Source organism: Tamandua tetradactyla, chromosome 3 (assembly GCF_023851605.1).
Source record: "Tamandua tetradactyla isolate mTamTet1 chromosome 3, mTamTet1.pri, whole genome shotgun sequence".
NCBI classification, from domain to species: Eukaryota; Metazoa; Chordata; class Mammalia; order Pilosa; family Myrmecophagidae; genus Tamandua; species Tamandua tetradactyla.
Window position 1 is genome coordinate 114,932,332 of NC_135329.1, and position 12,134 is coordinate 114,944,465.

General features: G+C 34.5%; 1 long non-coding RNA gene across 1 annotated transcript; it reads left to right on the plus strand.

The window, feature by feature from the left end:
- Positions 1-369: 369 nt before the first annotated feature.
- On the plus strand, positions 370-2,328 carry LOC143676302 (uncharacterized). Its single transcript, XR_013171985.1, has 3 exons — positions 370-465; positions 1,511-1,653; positions 2,289-2,328. It is a non-coding gene; the product is annotated as an uncharacterized LOC143676302 (long non-coding RNA).
- Positions 2,329-12,134: the final 9,806 nt, after the last annotated feature.

Sequence of the window (12,134 nt, forward strand, 5' to 3'; positions counted from 1 at the left end):
CCAATCAAACCCTACATCTTCTGAAGTGTCTGTGCACTTTCCAGGGAGAGATGGGAGGTTATTCATAGTGACATACTCCGTAAGAACTCAATTAAGTGTTGTGTTAGAAATATAAAGCAAACAATGATTATAAGAGATGCACCAAAGATTGTCATAATGGCATTCATAGAGAAATCCTCAGTGTACATTTTCCTCAAAGAATGAAGACTCAAAATGAAATTACATTGTGTGTGATGCCACTGATTTGAAATAAATAGAATATGCAACCTCAGACAGTCAGAATCTAGAATATAGGTTGCCAGGGGATACCATAGGTATAGGGGATGGGAAGTTAAGGCTTAAAATGTACAGTGTTCATATTTGGAACAATGGAAATGTCTTGGTAATGGATCGTGGTGATGATAGAACAACGTCCTGAAAATAATTTACAAATGTTCTGAATGTGGTTGAAAGAGGAAATATTAGGTTGTATATTTGTTACCAGAGTAAAATTTTTTTAAAAATCCATGGGACTGCACAAGTGGTGAACCCTAATATAAACCATGGGCTATAGCTAATAGTGCGGTTATTTTTTTAAAAAATGGAGTTTCTTCTTGCTTTAACAATAGTGCACAATTAATCAAATGCAGTAAAACACAACCTCCACACCAATATTTTTTAAATCTAAATAAAATCAATCTGCTAAGTAAAATAGCACATTTGACGTAATGCTGCCACAAAGGTGGTAGAATCACAGTATAAACCTACTACAAGGAGATCTTTTTCTGTTCTATTTTTTATTCCTTAAGGAAATTTCTGTACAACACTGAGTATAATATAAAAAAAAAAACTGGTGAAAGCAAAAACCAGAGGCCCAATTCAAACAAGATAATTCAAATATTTACTTCACTTTAACTTAAAGTGTTGCTTTGTTAGATCATCATTTTGCATATGTAAAAAGATGAATGTTAGATATATATAGACATAATTATATAATATGGTCTGTCTCTCTCTCTCTATAAATATACCTACATATGTAATAGGTAACAGGATTAAAAAAATAGAATAACAAAAAATAAATGTATTTTAATACTGTCTTTTTTCTTTTTCAATGAAATTATGAATCTTTACACCTGTGTTTTACATCAAAATGTTAATAGAAACCCTCAGAAGGGCATATCTCCATGGTATGCAATTTTTACTACTGAAAATTAGGTCCTTGGCTGGAAAAAAAATGGTAATATTCCTTTCTTTTCTATAGCTGCCTTGTGCTGATATTTTACCATTATATTTTACTATTTCATAATAAAATAATACTCTGAAGAGTTGTTAATGATTCCTAAAATATTTTAAACTGGTATGTCCTTATTTCAAAGTACTGTACAATTTCATTGCTATCATTTTTTATTTCCTGGGTAGCAGTCTTAGAACAGCATGTATGCATCCTTTTGAAGTCATTTGTTAATGGAGTGACAGAGAAGAGTGAAGATGTTTTGGATTATGAAAGTTTTTTCCTAAAATTTGTATTCAGGAAGGAGAAAGAAGAGAGGAGACTGAAAAGAACACTGAAGACCGAAGAAGAGAATGACAGCCATGAGTCAGCCTTCTAGTAATTCCCATCCACCTGTCAGGTTTTTATTGCTGCGTTATGTGCTTTCCTCTCCTGGAATGATGGTATGCATTTACTCAACCCTTCAAAATTGCAGCCAATATAGATTCAATTAAAACAAAATTTAAGGAGCATCAATTTGCTGTATGAATCGGATTAGATGTGAAATAGATATTGCAGTGTGTCTGATATTTTGATGTTCCATAGAAATCTGATCCAGGTTGTTGCCTTTTAAAGTAACCCATTGGACAATGACCGCTGTATCTTCAAGGAACAGGAGTGTTAACTTCTTAATGCCAACATTACTGCAGCAGTGGGTAAATGTTATATAGATAGTCCCGTGGAATTAAGAAACTCATGGAATAGTGCTTTTTATTGAACTTATGATTCTCTTTGGAATATAAGAAGAACCTAATCTGTATTTTACATAGAAAATGACTAGCGATAAAGGAAAGACCATCGCAGTGCTGAACCTTCTTTTATTGCATTAAAAAACCCAAAGAAAACCAACAATTTAATCAAAGTGTATACAAGTATGTGTCAGCCACATTGTCAGCATAGTTGGAAAAGGTAGACAAATCTAAGACACAACCATCCCCACAAAAGTTTTCCATTTATTAGGGATGAAAGTTTGAAAACATGAAATTATGTAAGCACTTTATTTTGTAACATAGGCAATAGGTGTTATTATAATTCACAGGCTGAAGTGTGTGCATTGAAATAACCCCACTGAAGAGGGAGGACAGTATCCAGATTTCTGAAGAGGAGAATATGAATAAGAGGAAGGTAAACGGACACTTGAACCATGAGGACACCAATTCAGTATAAAACAAAACCTAATAATAGAGCATGCATTTTGGGGATAGGATTAAGTATAGTTCTTGCCAAGATTGCCCATGGGACTTGCTGGGTGGGAAAGGATACGCATGTATGTCCATGGTGATAGGGGCCTGAAGGCGAGATGCTGAAAAATGCAACTCTGCCCATGAACTTGGACTAATAAGGATAAATCCTACTGTTTCCCCAACTATGTAGCACAGGAAGGCAACATAATATTTTCTTAACCAAGAAAAACTGCATGCACATTTAAAAGTGCTTCGGTTTAGGTATCATCTTACCTTTATGAGATTTCACATCATTATGATGGATTTAGGGTAATGAAGTTATGATAAGGAATGTAATTTTAAAATAGAAACATTTACCTAAGTCAGAACTGTGCACACCATATCATCACATATGTGTTGCACGGTTTGTAGTAACTTTAATAGTTCTGGTTGTTGTTCCTACTTCATTTCATTTTGCTAGCTCTTAACTTTCTCCAAATGTTTACATTTGGGGAGGGGGGAAACGGCACAGAGGAGTAACGTGGCTATAATTATGAGGCTTTCTGGGACATCATAAACCCAAACAGCAATGCAGAAACGATTTGAAAATAACTCCCTGAGAGGAAAGCTAGCCACCAGCAGAGGAGGGCAGGGTCTAGTATACTAAGCCCAGAAATATTGGCCACAAGCACATTCCCTAAAGCGCAGCATTCCAGAGGAAGTTTGTTCGGTGGTTACCAAACTTGGCCTGAGAGCCAAAATGCCTGGGTGTATTTCCTGGCACCACCATTTGTTAGCTGTGCAACCTTGGGAAAGTTGTTTTACTTCTTTAGGCCCCAATTTTCCCATCATAATTGACCTCCATCAGTTTTTGTGAGGGTTTAAGGAGTTAAAATTTGTGAAACATCAGAACAGTGCTCTGCATGAGGTGCTATATATATATAGTGTCAGCAGGTAATGTAGCATTTAACACAGGACACATCTAAGAGGGAAAGGGATGCTAAAAGCATAATGCTTTACATAATATTTTGAAATGTGTTTCTGGGTCGCAAAAATAATCTCCTTGTAATAAACTGATAGTCAGTTCAGTTGAACTGAAAATTATCTTCAAAACTAAAACTCCCTTAAGATAAAAGAAATGAAAAAAATATTTACATTGATTATTTCAATATTATAAAGGAACATAAGGAGAAGAATTACTTTTGGTACATTTCATGAGATTTAATCATTTTTCTTAGTCTGTCTCTATCATTGTGTTGCCGGTATTGTACAATCAATGGTTTTTAATAAATTTATTGAATTGTGAAACACCATCACAAGAGCTTTCTATTTTTAACTTCTTCATACAATAACCTGCAAGTTCTTCCAAGTTCATTTTTATATGTAATAAATGTGAAATTGTTGATGCCATCAATTGAATCTTCTCTGTGTACCATAGTATTTTTAAATGAGAAAATAATCTGCTAACAGATGCTGAGGTACCTGGTAAGTTTGTGACAAGGTCTACTAAACAGAATATAGTCTCAAGTCTAATTTTCTTTACTGTAACTATATGTACATTATGCACACACTATAAAATATGTACATAAAAATAGTACATAAAATAAGTATTAATTTTACAATATTATACCAAGTTAAGAAGCCTATGGAACATAAATATACTTAGAATTGAGTGGCGGGGCACACATCATTATAAGCTTACACTGCAGCCACTAGCACCTGGTCTATTGTCCTCAGCCACAGCACTTGGGTCGCTCTCCTGTGTCACAGCATTGAGTGCCACCTCTTCTTAGAATTCTACAGTCAGAAAGTATGTGGCTGAAGGTGGTTTAGTTTTGTTTTTTGTTTTTTGTTTTGTTTTGTTTTGTGTGTATTTTTTTTAATTGCGTATCTTTTTGTATGATAAAAGAAAAACTGTATTTTGTACTTAAGCAGGTATATTTTCATCCAGGTAGGGGTAGCTCTGAAAAAAAATACAATAAATAAAAATAAAAATGTTAATTGCAAAAAAAAATAAGAATAAATAAAAGAATAAATCCTCTTATTAAAAGCCAACAAAAAGGTCTCTGTCTTTTTGCTTCATTCACTTTACCTTTCACTAAATATCCAACCACTATTACACTTGTGAAATAAATTAACTAGTCATGACTATTTCAAATGTTTTCTCACATTTAGATACTGTCAAATTGTAGGCTACCTCAATTTTTTTTCCATTCCTGTATATCGTATATATTTTTTTCAATTGAAACTAAGAGTGCTACAAGTTTTCCCCACAAGTTAAGAAATTTCTAAAGTCAATCTTAGAATTACAAAATTAGGTTTAACATAGTTTGAACATTCATCACTTAAATTTCTCAATTTCCCCTTTTTTATTGCAAGTATGCATTATATATTTTTTCTGTTTGCAGAAAATATTTGTTTCCCATTAGCCTATTTTATGGAAAGCTTCAAAAGCTGATCATTTTAGGTGCTTTATTTTTTGTCTACCCTGTTAGGGATTTCCAAATAATTTCTAACAAAGTGAAAAATATATAATATTTTAATTCCATTTTAGACAACTTATTTTGGCATCTAAAGCAGTACTTAAAGGTGCAAGCATTTCCAATATCTGTTGTTGATGGGCGATGAAAAGAGAAAGCATGCATTGTCACGTTGCTTTTTAAAGAAAAATATTATTCATCATCAGCTTCAAAGAACAAATTCTGTATTTCAGTTAACCTCAGTGTGTACAAGCAAAAATATTTGTAAATTCTGACAACTGAAACTTCTATTTCAATAGAAAGTTTTCATAGTTTGCCTGGAAAAAAAATTATAATTATGTGTGCCTCACCACCAATTCCAAGAATATTTATGTTCTATAGGCTTCTTAATTTGGTATAATATTTTTTATATCATGATATTCATCTTCACCATAATTTATATTTATATTATTATCACAAAAGAAAATAATTTATCTTTAATTTTGAGCTTGTTAAACTGAATTTACAATACCAGGTGTTTCATATGAGCAGAACCCTACCTTAAACTTTATTTTGATTTCATGAGTTACGTGAAATGATTGAACTACTACTGGAATGAACTTGTTAGTTGTAAGTATATAATAACAAGGATATAAATTAGCATCATGTAACTGTTTGCAAAGTTCTGCTAATATAGCCTATGCATTAGCAACTATCACTTTACTTTTTGTAGGCGTGCAAGAAGACTTGGATTTAAATGAGACTCATAAAAATGAAGAACATTAATTTGATCTAAATGAGAATGTGCTTTCAAAGTGGCATGAAAACTTACCTTCTTTAACTAAACTTGTTAAATCACCATCTGTGCCAGTTTGAAAGGATTTATCTACCCTAGAAAAGCCATGTTTTAATCCTGTCAGTCTTGTGGGAGCAATGGTTTCTTCTAATCCCTATTCAGGACTACAGGTTGGAAACTTGATTAGTTTATCTCCAGGGAGATGTGACTCAATCAGTTGTGGGTATTGAACTTGATTAGATGGAGACATGTCTCCACCCATTCTACATGGGTCTTGATTAGTTTACTGGAATCCTATAAAAGAGGAGACATTTTGGAGAGAGTCCTTTTGAGAATGAGATGAGAGCTGCAGAACCACAATAGAATGAAGGGACATCCATGAGAATGACAGGAGAGCCATGCAAACCACACAGAGTCCACCAGCCAGCGACCTTTGGAGATGAAGAAGGAAAACTCCTCCCAGGGAGGTTCATGAAGAAAGAGGCCTGAAAAGAAAGCTAGCAGACATCCCATGTTCGCCACATGCCTTGCCAATTGAGAGAGAAATGCTGAACTCATTGGCCTTTCTTGAGTAAAGGTAACCTCCTGATGGTGCCTCGGTTTGGACGTATTTATAGAGTTGCTTTAATTTGGAGATTTTCATGGCCTTAGAACTGTAAACTATAATGTCAGCAAACCTTTTTTTGCAATTAAAAATCCTTCATTTTCATTCTTGACAAACAAAATTTCAGTACTAAGTAGTTCAGAAAAATTATTGTAAACATAGGCTTTCATTTATTGTAGAAGATAAAAAGTCATGAAATAAGAAAATAAGTACATATTACAGATTTCCAAAATGTAAAAAATAGCAAAACCTCTGTAAGAAAAACATTTCTACTACTTTCTAAATTTGGAGTCCTAACAAACCATCTCCGGTTATTTGAACACAACTATTAATGATAATTCACTGTTTGAAAACTGAAAAATCTGAGTGCTGAGGGGAAGCCTGGACCATCTGAGCAAAGCTGCATATATGATCTACCCTCTAACACACTTAAAAAGTCATTACTTTCTGTCTGTGTGTAGATTGCTTGAACCATGCATGGGCCAGTCAAAAAGTTCTTTGCATTAGTCTTGCATGCATTTTATATAAACATATTTGAATATCGGCTTGTCTATGCTTTAGGAAACATAAATTTCAAGTTAATTTAGAGCTGATGTGACTTTCCACACATGCTAATCTGTCTCCCTCCACCTATTTATCCATTCCATGAGCTGAGAATACAATTAAGTATTACATTGGAGCTCTCTGTGGATTTTAGCATGCCTACTGAGAGGAGGCCTAAAACCTTTACTTTTTTACTCTCTTCCCAGCAACATGTAGGATAAGAGCAGAGAGATGGTTCTGACAGAGTGAATTCAGAAGTTAAATTAGCTAGGAAGGTCTGTTTGTGGTTGATATGAGTTGAACATATGATGATAGGATCATATCGGGTAATACTTGCGGTGCATTGCTATAAACAAGGCATTAACCAGTTCTGATAACTGTAGCAGCCTTGGGTCAGGCTTAAAATCTCTTCAGTTGGATTTCTTCATCTCTTAAGTAGACATAGATGGTACTCACGATTGTCCAAAAAAATCAGGATGGAATTGAGGAAGTATGCGGATATCCAGGTATATTAGAAATATCAATGACTTTAGGGAAAACGTGCTTGTGAAAAACATGATTTGATTCCAGAAAAGTGTTAGCATGTGTGACTATTCATACCTTTAATTTCTAAGTCTTTTTTTTCTTTCTCCTCTGTTCTGATGAGGAAACTGAAATACAGAGAATCCAGAATGAATTCCACCAGGCCACACAACGAGGCCTGATAGAGCCAGGATAGAGTTTATGAAATCCAGACTCTCAAGCTAATGTTCTATCAGCTAGACCTCCATGTGAGTCTCCCAAATCTAGGTAGGAAGAGCTTTCCCTAAAAAGCTCATAAAGCAATTCAGAGCAATGCATCATTCCATGTGATTTCTAATTTGAAATGCAAACAATTGCCAATTTGTTTGACTTGTATTTATAATTATTTCCTTGTGAATTACTCATCACTAAATGCTTTATAAATATTTTCTCTTTTTCCCAATGTCTACAGAATCATCATAGCACAGAAATTGTTGGCTTTCAAGGATTTATTAATATCTCCTTTTGAAATAACATGTATTTTGTAAGACAGTATAAAAGCACTTTAAAGAAAAAATCTAGAATTTGCATACCCTCTCAGACAATGACTCACTTAACATGCTTAATAAGATGAAGTACATAGTGACTTTCATTTAAAGGTATATAATGGGGGAAAAGTAAATTTAGTTGAGCATTTCCTCTCCATCAGCTCCTTCTGTTAAAAATTAAGACTCCACTAAGCTTGCATAAACCAAAAGCATTGTTCTCCATGCATTGTTGTATCCGGTTCCACTTTTACCAATAGTGAAAAAAAGCAAGCTAGTGGTCATGATATGCCAACATGCATTTTATGTTTACCATAACCTCAAATTTTAACTCCTTATGAAGAATTGAGCCTGTTATTTCTCAGTCTTTTTCAGCATGAGACACAATTTAAAAATTTTCTAGATGGTAAAATAAATAGCCTTTTACTCAGAAACTTAAATTCCGGTTGGATATGGAACTCAGTAACTTGATTTATAGTCTTATTCTTATTCTGCACGTGTAATGATTTCACTATCAAGAAAATTTTAGAGAAGAATGAAAATAGCAGTTCTCCACCTTTTTGGTCATGGTGGCCTATCAAATGCAATTAAATGTGTGTTTTTCAGTCTACATCATAAAAAACTTGATATGGCTTTGAACCAGCACAAAGCTTAAAAAGTGCAATAACCCATTTTAAAAGCAGACGTTAGAAATACTTAAATATTAAGGGCTATCTCCTCAAGCAGGAAAGAGAGGGTAAGTATTAGAAGAAATTCAGAGAAGAGTAATATACATATTGAAGGGCCAGAAGGATTGACTTACAAGCTTAAAGAAGACAAAAAAGGATGCTAGATATGTTGTTGGAACAAGGTCATGGTGAACCAAAGGTGGGCCAATTATATAAATAAACTGGGTAGAGCAACTTCACATTTTGGTATAATTGAAGGAGGAAAATTACATAGCTCTATTTTCTAATGTTAAGTATCATTAGATAAAGACTGAACTTACCAAAAGGCAAGTCCTCAGCTTTAAACATTATTTAAAATATCCTCAATGATGATTGATACAGTGGGAAAGTGTGGTAAAATCAAATGGATGTGAATTTTGAAAAGAATTTTTTCAATTCGATCAAATCCCTCCCTCCCACCCCCAAAAAACATCTAATATTTAAAAAGTGTGCTACTCGGATATAAAATTCCCAGCTCTGTATCTCAAATACCCCAATACAGGACTTATTTTATATTATTCGACTCAAAAAACATTTATAGAGAGGCAAGATTTGTGGGGTTTGGGGTGAAAAGGAGATAAATACTCATTTTAAAAAGAAAGGGTTGGGTGAAAAATGAAAAATGACCCCATATTTGAGAGAGTAAAAAAAAAGAAGTCAAGAACATCATACCGTTTCCCATTTCCTCTTACCTGACTCTTTCTTCCATTTCATTGGTCAAGCTTTATAGGTTACACTAACTGCCATGAAAGAGGTGTGCTTGTCAACTGTTGTAATGAAGAATCTTGAAAAGGTCATCCTGGTGTCAATATGACAGGTCATGTAAGTCGTTATGTGCTTATAGCTCATTTGTAAAGAGAATGAGAACTAGAACAAATTAATGTAAACGCTGCCATTAGACCTCTGAAAATATGCTAGTTATATTGAAAGCAAGATTTTCATCTCTGTATAGAAAGACAAATAGATATTTCCTTACAAATGCATTGCCTTCCTCACAAGCAGCAGGAATGGAAAATAAGCTCAATCTTCTGTGAAGAGGTTTAAAGGAAAGATACTGGCAGTAGAAGGAAGGCATTTATAAAGATTTGTAATAAAATATACGTTCAGGAAGTATGTGAGTTAAAGTTGTGGTTGATGCCAGCTGAACATTAGTTTCTGATCAATGAACATCTTAAATTAAGACTTCATAGTCACTACTTTTAAAGAGTCCTAAAATAATATTATCAGGTAAGATAATACATATATGATTTACCATAGCTTTTTTTTTTATGGATCTTAATTGTGCAGTAGACATTAATTGTGAATTCTTACTTTACACTGATGTAGGCATAATTTTCATACCATTAATCAAATATTTGTCTTTTGAATTGAAACTAGTAGTGCACAGATATTTCATAGACTGTCTTTAGAATTAAAATGTTAAAATAAGCTGCTAACCTGCTACAGGTGATCTTAGGGAGTAGGAAAGACCATAATGTCTTTTTTTTTTTCCAGAGGTCCCATCATGCCTCTAGTATACACTTAGGCAAAGTTCCTAATGACAAAATCTATTGGAATGCACAATATTCTCTCAAGGGAGTCGGTGGAAGTCTTGTCACTTGAGACAATTAAAACTATACTGTATAAAGCACTAGAGAGCTGTGAGTGCACATCCAATCCTCAGGGTAGAAAACATAAACTAATGGGTGCTTTTCCATCCCTTAATGTCTCTGATTCACTGGGCATTTTAATCGCTCCCTCATATTTAAGTAGATGAGTAACAGACTATTTTTTTGTCAATAGAAATTTTGTTTGGTCTGTAAAGTGTTAAGACAGAGGTGACAGGACAAATCACAAGGGAGTGAAGGAAGCCTCAGAAAAATTTAATTGATTTGGAGGGTGAGCTAACCCAACAGTGTATTAGGGTTTAGCAAATGCCTCAACTTTTTTCAAATGTTTTCAGTTCAAGGAAACCCAAAACACATTTGGCTAAACACTTTTCCCTTCATTTTCAAACATGTGTATTTCAAGGGAAATTTAATTCATGTGTTTCTGATTAATTTACACTTTGCTCATTAAAATGTGGTTGTGTAAGACCCATTTGATGTCTAAGAAGCAGTGTGAGCATTTTTATAATCTTTTTTCTTTGAACCAGGAAGTTGCATTTTGCCAAGAGTCAATGGAACTTCTGGCCAAGAAGAGTCAGTTTTATTGGGATCTTGGAATTCTGGAAGTTGGTTGGAGTAAGGAGAGGGAGGGACACTGAGTCAGATAAAATGAACTTCCTCATTTTAACTGCTTTAAGGACTTGAAAAATATATTTTCCTTTAATTTACTGTAGTAAATTAAAGTTTTAAATTCTTGAAAACCTTGCAAAAAGCAAGGGTGAATTTTATTACAAGAAGCAATAGTGTCATGCGTTCTGATAATTATCCACTAATGTGTTTCTGGGTGATGAGAAATCAAGGCAATAATGACCCATTTATTCCAGGGGCAGTTAGAAAGAAGTGACTCAAATAAAGGTGTTTTGATTGGCCTTTTATCTCTATTAAAAAAAATTCTCTGCCTAGTTTCTTTTGCCTTTGCACAACACTGGTTCTTTAAACAAGAAACCAGACAAATAAGACTCAGTGACTGTGCTGATTCAGGTGCACACAATCCCCTATCTCACTGCTGATGTTCTTAAAGAGCATCTGGGGTAAGGAAATGCACATCCGGTCCATCCGTCAAAAATCCATGAGAAAGCCAACAACGTTTGCACCTGCAGGATGAATTACATCTTCAGTGAGTGTGGGAAGCTACATAATGAGACAGCTGAGTGGCTGACACATTTCTTTCCTCTTGCTCCTACTGTACCTTCTTCTTTGCACTATCGGCATTCGTCCTGCTTCTCCCTCCCCAATTTCCCCACTTTTATACAAGGGCCACTAGATAATGGAGTAAATGTGGCACATTCATCCAAGGATGGGTTGACATACTTTACACATTGCTTTCATTTAGTTGTTCTTTGGATGAATTCTTCCTTGAGAACAAGATAATGAAAACCATACGGTCATTGAACACAAAATCTGCCTTTCCTTTGGCTGCTCCTTGCTGCCCATTTCACTTCATAAAGGCTTGTCCCTGAGTTTATTGCAGTAGAAGATTCCAACCAGGTGGAATCTTGCTCCTTTTGAGTTTTGAGCTTGCCTAATTCAGCAAACACTGCCAATTTGGTTCTTGCCTTTTATCCTGTGGAGAGCTCGCGTGAATGCAACACCTCTCACTAGCCTGGTATTCCTGTAAAACCTTGGCCATTTAAGTGTTAATATGAGAGTCTTGCTAAGGGACCTTCACTATGGAAAATGAAAACAGAAGAACATGGGTAGTCAACAACTGAGAATTAAAAGAATATTGGAAGTGTTTTAATCAAGCTGACATCAAATTTGAAACTACTGCCTACAGGGAAAATGAATACTTTAAATGCAATGTTATGGTGGGTGTAGGTGGATGTGTACTTAATATCTGGGCTGAGTTTGACATTACACAGAAAAATTATAAATGTTTCACTATCCAGCAAGTGCAGACTACAGGTGTGAGGATAAAGAA